Below are 10,325 nucleotides of genomic sequence, written 5' to 3' on the forward strand. Positions count from 1 at the left end.
CATTCAAAGTGTTCATGCATGCATTTTTGTTTTGATCTTAAATTTTTATGTTATGTGTCATTTTTGTGTTTTTCTCTTTCCTCATTAAAATTCAAAAATAAAAAAAATATCTTTCCCTTTTTCTTCTCATAAATTTCGAAAATTTTGAATTGATTTAGTCAAAAAGTTTTAAAATTTAGTTGTTTCTTATTAGTCAAGTAAAAATTTTCAATTTAAAAATTCTATCTTTTCAAATTTTTTTCAAAAATCAAATCTTTTTCATTTTTATTTTATTTTCAAAAATTTCAAAATTGATTTTCAAAATATTTTTCTTATTTTTACTTCATATTTTTGAATTAATTGCTAACATTTAATGCTTTAATTCAAAAATTTCAAGTTGTTACTTGCCTATTAAGAAAGGTTCAATCTTTAAATTTTAAAATCATATCTTTTAGTTTCTTGTTAGTCAAGTAATCAACTTTAGTTTCAAAAATAAAATCTTTTTAATTTCCAATTCAAATATTTTTCAAAATGATTTTCAATCATATCTTTCAATCATATCTTTTTCAAAATCAATTTCAAAATCTTTTCTAACTTCTTATCTTTTCAAAATTGATTTTCAAATCTTTTTCAATTAACCACTTGACTTTTTGTTTGATTTCAAAAGTTTTCTATTTCAATCATATCTTTTTCAAAACCACCTAACTACTTTTCTCTCTCCAATTTTCGAAAATCACTAACAACTTTTTCAAAAAAAAAATCCTTTTAATTAAGTAATTTATTTAGTTTTCAAATTTTATTTTATTCCTCTTTTTAATTTTCGAATACTAACCAATAATTAAAATAAAAACAAAAATATTTTCCTTTTATTTCAATTTAAAGTCCGAATTCTTAATCTTCTCTCTTCTTCATTTCACTCTTCTCTTCTTCTACTCACATAAGGAATCTCTATACTGTGACATAGAGGATTCCTCTTCTTTCTCTTTTTTTCATATGAGCAGGAACAAGGATAAGAATATTCTTGTTGAAGCTGATCCTGAACCTGAAAGAACTCTAAAGAGGAAGCTAAGGGAAGCTAAAGCACAACTCTCTGGAGAAAACCTTACAGAATTTTTCGAAAAAGAAGGAGACAAGGCCGAACCCAATAACAATGGTGGAGATGCAAGGAAGATGCTTGGTGACTTTATTGCACCCTCTTCTGACTTCTGTGGAAGAAACATCTCAATTCCTGCAATTGGAGCAAACAACTTTGAGCTTAAGCCTCAATTAGCTTCTCAAATACAGCAGAATTGCAAGTATCATGGACTTCCATTGGAAGATCCTCATCAGTTTTTAGCTGAATTCTTGCAAGTCTATGACACTGTTAAGACCAATGGGATTAATCCTGAGGTCTACAGACTCATGCTCTTCTCTTTTACTGTTAGAGACAGAGCTAGAACATGGTTAGACTCACAACCTAAAGAAAGCTTGAACTCTTGGGAAAAGCTGGTCAATGCTTTCCTGGCAAAGTTCTTTCCACCTCAAAAATTGTGTAAGCTTAGAGTGGAAGTTCAGACCTTCAGGCAGAAGGAAGGTAAATCCCTCTATGAAGCTTGGGAAAGATACAAGCAATTGATCAGAAGGTGTCATTCTGGTATGCTTTTAGAATGGAGCATCATATGTATATTCTATGATGGTCTGTCTGAACTGTCCAAGATGTCATTGGACAACTCTGCTGGTGGATCTCTTTATCTGAAGAAGACGCTTGAAGAAGCCCAGGAACTCATTGAAATGGTTGCAAATAACCAGTTCATGTACACTTCTGAAAGAAATCCTGTGAATAATGGGACAACTCAGAAGAAAGGAGTTCTTGAGATTGATACTCTAAATGCCATACTGGCTCAGAATAAAATATTGACTCAGCAAGTCAATATGATTTCTCAGAGTCTGTCTGGAATGCAAGCTACATCAGGAAGTACTAAGGAAGCTTCCTCTGAAGGAGAAGCCTATGACCCTGAGAATCCTGGAATGGAAGAAGTGAATTACATGGGAGAATCCTATGGAAACACCTACAATCCTTCATGGAGGAATCATCCTAATCTCTCATGGAAGGATCAACAGAAGCCTAATCAAGGCTTCAATAATAACAATGGTGGGAGAACACAGTTTAGCAATAGCAAACCTTTTCCATCATCTTCTCAGCAACAGACAGAGAATTTTAAGCAGAGCTTCTCTGACTTAGCAACCATAGTCTCTGATCTAACTAAGACCACTCAAAGTTTCATGAATGAAACAAGGTCCTCCATTAGAAATTTGGAGGCACAAGTGGGAAGCAATAAAGAAGAGAATCCAAAGAGAGAGTGCAAAGCCATAAACACGTCCCACATGGCCGAATGCATGGAGGAGGGAAAGACAGTGATTTCCAGTGAAGAAGACCTTACTGGACGTCCACTAGCCTCCAAGGAGTTCCCTAATGAGGAACCAAAGGAATCTGAGGCTTATATAGAGACCATAGAGATTCCACTAAACTTACTATTGCCATTCATGAGCTCTGATGAGTATTCTTCCTCTGAAAAGGATGAAGACACTACTGAAGAGCAAGTTGCTCTGTATCTATGAGCAATCATAAAGTTGAATGCCAAGTTATTTGGTAATGAGACTTGGGAGGATGAACCTCCATTGCTCATTAATGAACTAAATGATCTGTCTCAACTGAAATTACCTCAGAAGAAACAGGATCCTGGAAAGTTCTTAATACCTTGTACCATAGGCACCATGACCTTTAAAAGGGCTCTGTGTGACCTGGGGTCAAGTATAAACCTCATGTCCCTCTCTGTAATGGAGAAACTAGGGATCCTTGAGGTACAAGCTGCAAGAATCTCACTAGAGATGGCAGACAATTCAAGGAAACAAGCTTATGGACTTGTAGAGGATGTCTTAGTGAAGGTTGAAGGCTATTACATCCCTGCTGATTTCATAATCCTAGACACTGGGAATGATGAAGATGAATCCATCATCCTTGGAAGACCCTTCCTAGCCACAGCAAGAGCTGTGATTGATGTAGACAGAAGAGAATTAGTCCTTCAATTGAATGAGGACTACCTTGTGTTTAAGGCTCAAGGATCTTCTTCTGTAACCATGGAGAGGAAGCATGAAAATGTTCTCTCAACATAGAGTCAAACAAAGCCCCCACACTCAACTTCTAAGTTTGGTGTTGGGAGGCCAACACTAAGCTCTGAATCTCTGTGAAGCTCTCTAAGAGCTCACTGTCAAGCTATTGACATTAAAGAAGTGCTTGTTGGGAGGCAACCCAATGATATTCAATTATATTTATTTATTTTCTATTGTTATTTTATATTTTCTTTAGGTTAATGATCATGTGAAGTCACAAAAACAATTGAAAAATCAAAAACAGAATGAAAAATAGCATCAAAAATAGCACACCCTGGAGGACAGACTTACTGGCGTTTAAATGCCAGTAAGGGTAGCAGAATGGGCGTTAAACGCCCAGTCTGGCACCATTCTGGGCGTTTAACGCCAGAAAGGGAAGAAAAGTTGGCGTTTAACGCTAGAAAAGGAAGAAAAGCTGGCGTTAAACGCCAGAAATGGGCAGCAACCTGGCAATTAACGCCAGGATTGGCACTCAAAGGGGCGTTTACACGCCAAAATGGTGCAGGGATGAGAAATCCTTGACACCTCAGGATCTGTGGACCCCACAGGATCCCCACCTACCTCAACTCTTTCTCTCTCTTCTTCACACCTTCTCAATACCTCTTCTCCAAACATCATTCACCTATCAAATCCTACCCTCTTCTCCATACTCTCTTCACCATTCACATCCATCCATCATAAAACCCCACCTACCTCAACTTTCAAATTCAAACCATTCCCCTCCCAAACCCACCCCTTCTAACCGAATTCCATTTCTTTCTTACCCTATAAATACCCCCTTGGCCGAAACCAAACCACCACTCCATCTCCTCCATTTTTTCTTCTTCTCCTCCTTTCTTTCTTCTTTTGCTCGAGGACGAGCAAACATTTTAAGTTTGGTGTGGAAAGCCCCGCTTTTTGTTTTTCCATAACCACTAATGGCACCTAAAGCCGGAGAAACCTCTAGAAAGAGGAAAGGGAAGGCAATTGCTTCCACCTTCGAGTCATGGGAGATGGAGAGATTCATCTTAAAAGCCCATCACTAAGAAAAGGATGGAGCAAACAAAAGAGCCCACTCATGGACCTCAACAAGAGCATGATCCCTGAGATGCCTCAAGGGATGTACTTTCCTCCACAAAACTATTGGGAACAAATAAACACCTCCCTAGGAGAATTAAGTTCCAACATGGGACAACTAAGGGTGGAGCACCAAGAGCATTCCATCCTCCTCCATGAAATTAGAGAAGACCAAAAGGCCATGAGAGAGGAGCAACAAAGGCAAGGAAGAGACACTGAGGAGCTAAAGCACTCCATAAGATCTTCAAGAGGAAGAACTAGTCGCCATCACTAAGGTGGACCCGTTCTTTAATTTCCTTGTTCTTTATTTTCTGTTTTTCATTTCATATGCTTTATGTTTTATCTATGTTTGTGTCTTTATTACATGATCATTAGTGTCTAGTGTCTATGCCTTAAAGCTATGAATGTCCTATGAATACATCACCTTTCTTAAATGAAAAATGATTTTAATTGCAAAAGAACTAGAAATGCATGATTTTGAATTCTATCTTGAATTTAGTTAAATTAATTTGATGTGGTGACAATGCTTTTTGTTTTCTGAATGAATGCTTGAACAGTGCATATTTTTGAATTTTTTGTTTATGAATGTTAAAATTGTTGGCTCTTGAAAGAATAATGAAAAAAGAGAAATGTTATTGATAATATAAAAAATCATAAAATTGATTCTTGAAGCAAGAAAAAGCAGTGAATAGAAAAAGCTTGTGAAAAAAAAAGTGGCAAAAAATAAAAGAAAAAAAGAAAGAAAAAGAAAAAGTAAGCAGAAAAAGCCAGTAACCCTTTAAACCAAAAGGCAAGGGTAGAAAAAAAAAAGGGATCCAAGGCTTTGAGCATTAATGGATAGGAGGCCCAAAGGAATAAAATCCTGGCCTAAGCGGCTAAACCAAGCTGTCCCTAACCATGTGCTTGTGGCATGAAGGTGTCAAGTGAAAAGCTTGAGATTGAGCGGTTAAAGTCGTGGTCCAAAGCAAAAAGAGTGTGCTTAAGAACTCTGGACACCTCTAATTGGGGACTCTAGCAAAGCTGAGTCACAATCTGAAAAGGTTCACCCAGTTATGTGTCTGTGGCATTTATGTATCCGGTGGTAATACTGGAAAACAAAATGCTTAGGGCCACGGCCAAGACTCATAAAGTAGCTGTGTTCAAGAATCAACATACTGAACTAGGAGAATCAATAACACTATCTAAATTTTGAGTTCCTATAGATGCCAATCATTCTGAACTTCAAAGGATAAAGTGAGATACCAAAACTGTTCAGAAGCAAAAAGGCTACAAGTTCCGCTCATCTAATTGAAGCTAATTTTCATTGATAAGTTTGGAATTCATTGTATATTCTCTTCTTTTTATCCTATTTTATTTTTAGTTACTTGGGGACAAGCAACTATTTAAGTTTGGTGTTGTGATGAGTGGATAATTTATATCCTTTTTGGCATTGTTTTTACATAGTTTTTAGTATGTTTTAGTTAATTTTTATTATATTTTTATTAGTTTTTATGCAAAAATCACATTTCTGGACTTTACTATGAGTTTGTGTGTTTTTCTGTGATTTCAGGTATTTTCTGGCTGAAATTGAGGGACCTGAGCAAAAATCTGATTTAGAGGCTAAAAAAGGACTGCAGATGCTGTTGGATTCTGACCTCTCTGCACTCAAAGTCGATTTTCTGGAGCTACAGAAGCCCAATTGGTGCGCTCTCAATTGCGTTGGAAAGTAGACATCCTGGGCTTTCTAGCAATATATAATAGTTTATACTTTGCCCCTTAGATTTGATGGCCCAAACCGGCGTTCAAAGTCAGCCCAAGGAATTATGGCGTAAAACGTCCAAACTGACACCAGAATTGGAGTTAAACGCCTAAACTGGCACCAAAGCTGGCGTTTAACTCCAGGAACAGCCTATGCACGAAAAATCTTCAATGCTCAGTCCAAGCACACACCAAGTGGGCCCCGGAAGTGGATTTCTGCATCATTTATTTATTTCTGTAAACCCTAGGCTACTAGTTCATTATAAATAGGACCTTTTACTATTGTATTTTCATCTTTGGATCATCTTTTGATCTTTTGATCATCTTTTAGAGAGCTTCTTTTCATATTTGGGAGGCTGGCCATTCGGCCATGCCTGGACCTTCATCACTTTTGTATTTTCAACGGTGGAGTTTCTACACCCCATAGATTAAGGTGTGGAGCTCTGCTGTTCCTTACGAATTAATGCAAAGTACTATTGTTTTTCTATTCAATTCAAGCTTATTCTTATTCTAAGATATTCATTCGCACTTCAACCTGATGAATGTGATGATCCGTGACACTCATCATCATTCTCACCTATGAACGCGTGCCTGACAACCACTTCCGTTCTATCTGCAATAGCTTGAGTGTGTATCTTTTAGCCTCCTAGTTCACGACGCATGATTGCCTCTCCTGACAACAAAGCCCTCCATTCCGTGAGATCAGAGTCTTCGTGGTATAAGCTAGAATCAATTGGCAACGGTGATCCCCAAACATACAGCTTACCATGGAAGGGAGTACGCATGATTGGATGAAGGCAATAGAAAAGCAGAGGTTCAGAAGCAACAAGCATCTCCATACGCTTATCTGAAATCCTACCAATGAATTACATAAGTATTTCTATCTTATTTTCTGTTTTAATTATATTTTAATTATCAAAAATTCAAAACCATTTGAATTCACCTGACTGAGATTTACAAGGATGACCATAGCTTGCTTCAAGCTGACAATATCCGTGGAATCGACCCTTACTCACGTAAGGTATTACTTGGACGACCCAGTGCACTTGTTGGTTAGTTGTGCGGAATTACAAAAGTGTGATTGTAATTTCGTGCACCAGGCAGCCATCAAACACCGAGCTATGCAACATCATATAGCTCGGCGATACAACCAGAAACTTCACCCAAGGTCCTTCCAGGTAAACAACTTGGTGCTCAGACGAACTGAACAAGCTAGAAAACCCCCTTCAGACGGGAAGCTCGCCACAAACTGGGAAGGTCCTTTCCGAGTTATTGAAGTCCTCAGAAATGGAGCTTATAGATTGCAATCTCTGAATGGTACAAATTTACCCAATACTTGTGTTTCCTCCTTAAAACAATATTTCAGTTAAAAGTCAGGGTCAGGCAAGTACTCTTTTTCCTACTCACAAGATTTTTCCCAAAAAGGGTCTTGCTTGGAGAGGCTTTAACGAGACTTGCCTACCTGCATCTTTGTAACCAAAGGTCTATCAATACATATGGAATCCTATATTTTTAATTTACGCTATCTTGATTTGAGCATCTTTTTCTTTTTGAATTCAAGTTGTTACCCTACGGACTTCTACTCATAATAATAGGACTTCGCCAATTAACTTACAATATGCCGATCTATGTTCAACAATCCATCTTCTCAATTATATATTTATCGGATATAAGCATCAAACAACTATTGACTAAGGTCAAGCAAACATACTATAAGGTATCATAATCAAACAAACTATTGACTAAGGTCAACCAAACACACAAACGTTTAAACGTATTACTATCAGACAGATCATGCAAACGTCTTTACCGGACACACCGCGACTAAAAACAATTTTCACAAATGCATCTAAACCATCAAATTGTCTTTAGAAATCAACATAATATAAAGTTCACCATAGCTCTATCTAGAGAAAACCAACCCCTAAGCAATCAAATAACTAAGTTCAACAAATATACAAACACATTTTAGAACTAAAAATTACTCAATATTTTCATCTTCTTCTTCAGCTGCACCATCATCGTCCACCATAGCTCCATCTTGGATTATCTTCCCTGGATCCATCTGAGAAAAATCAAACTCAGGAGCAAGGAACTTCGCCTGTTGTGAAGCTCACTCAAACTCTTCCACAAAGGAATCCAGGATCTCTGCTTCCTTTCTCTTCTCCATCTCCTTCAATTTTGCTGTCACTTCAATCATCCGAGTACTCATACTAGAGAGGTCGGCTTCCTTCTTCTTCACATCTTCAACTTCCTTTGCATAATTTTCTTTTGTCAGCCTTAACTCTTTCTCAATCTCAGACAGCTTGGTTTCCAATTTAGTTACCCTAGCATTCTTCAAATCCAACTCCTTTTTTAATTTAGGATCTTCCTTTTCCTCGGTAATTTTTTTATGTTTCTTTTCCTAGCTGCGCCCTAAGCTCGCTAGCCGAAGACCAACCACCATGGCTGAAAACACAAAAACCATAAAAGATATGTCTATCTATATATCAACCACAATCAAACAAATAACAAACAAATACCTGCATAGATTGATCAATGGCATCGTCTCCAACCTTGTCCGCCAAATTCACATCTGCCGGGGTCTGACAAACTTCATCGGCAACAACCATGTACGGATAATCCTTCCCCCACAAAGACAAGCCATCGCTTTGACCAGCAACGTCATGCAATTTCTTCTGATTCACAAAAAACCATGAATCTTCTCAGTTGGAACCTCATCTCTATCTTCCTCAGAACCCTCAGACAAGTCCACCATATCAGCTTTCCTCTTTTTCAAAATAACTTTTCTCCTTCTCAGTTTAGGCTGATTAACCTCACCAGCACCAACAGCTTTATCCGCCTTTGAAGTCGAACCCTCCTTCTCGAGGTTTTTACTTTTCACCTGAGCCCTTAAGGTCGCCGCGGATACCCCGGGATATTTTTCTCCTGAAAGCAAATAAATTCAAACAATCAACACAATGTTTAAATTTTATCCACACAATAATATTTCAGAAAGCTCATCTAAATAATCTATCACTGCCTGCCTATTTTCATCCCATTGCAACAGATCAAACACCGATATTAGTTTTCTTCAATCGATCACTTCCACCAAATACTCAATAATATATTCATTTCTTGGATTTAGTTTTTCAAATCCGAGGATATTCTGCGGTTCCGAACACCACCACAATGAAAAATTTTCCCCTAAATCCTTATCTAAATAGAATGGAAAGTCATCCTCAACTCTTCTCACTTTCAGATACATTTCTTTAAAGTCTTTAAAAGAAGACTTATATAGCTTAAAAATAGCAAAACCTGGTGAATTATTCAGGTTAATCCAGCCACCTTTCCAAACACCTTTAGCATGGAACAGGGAAAAGAAAAGCTCCAATGAAGGTTTCTCTTCCAGATATTCCATCAATACCTCAAAGCTTTGTAAGAAAGCCCATCAATTGGGATGAAGTTGAGATGGGACATAGTTCAACTGCCTCAACACTTGACACTGAAATTTTGAAAATGGGAGTTTTACTCTCAACTCCTCTAAAATACAACAGCTATACATGAAGAAAACCATTCTCAACAACAAAAGCTCAACCTACTTCATTAAAACGTATTCCCAGGCAAAACTTGGGGGCTATGATACGACCATTACAAATTCGATGTTATAACTCGGCATTATATACAATAACTCGGCATTATGCACCATAACTCGGCGTTATACGTTACAATCATACTCAACGAATTATATTTTGGAATAAAAACATCCGACCAGACAATATCTCTTATTAAAACCTAACAACTACTCTTCAATTCAGACAATCAACGGAAACATAATCGACCCTTTTTACCTCATCTATAAAGGTATGCCATCTTATCCTCAAAATATATACTAAATTCACAATACTAACTTAAGCATCGGAGTGCCTTTTGCAGGTACTCTCCCCCTTTGCTCATACTCTCCCAAGACGTGATATCTCTCTGGACACAAGCTCGGAACTTTCAAGTCTATAGCTCAGCGTTGAAGGAAACAACTCGGCGTTGACTCTTAGACACTGAATTACGTCCAGATTACGTACACAAGAACAATTGTGATTAATTCTATTAGTTTACAAATTATGAATTCTAAAATTTGTTTAATAAATATTAAATATAATAAGTTTATAATTAGAGTTTCAAATTTAAATATTGAGAAATAAAGAAAATTAGAGAATGTGCTTTTTGGTTTTTTGCTTTTTTTTAGTAACGTACCAACTCAACTCCTGTCTTTTTTCTCTAAATGAAAATGTAATTTCTGAACAAAGAAAAGAGAGATCTACTTCGGTCCTTATTGTTGATTTTTATGAGATAACATGATCTTTCTACGAGTACTACCGTCATCTGTTAACGGAAGTCACTAGCGTGTTATGCTAATTTGTTGAGTT

Source organism: Arachis ipaensis, chromosome B2 (assembly GCF_059453495.1).
Source record: "Arachis ipaensis isolate K30076 ecotype BB chromosome B2, ASM5945349v1, whole genome shotgun sequence".
Lineage (NCBI taxonomy): Eukaryota > Viridiplantae > Streptophyta > Magnoliopsida > Fabales > Fabaceae > Arachis > Arachis ipaensis.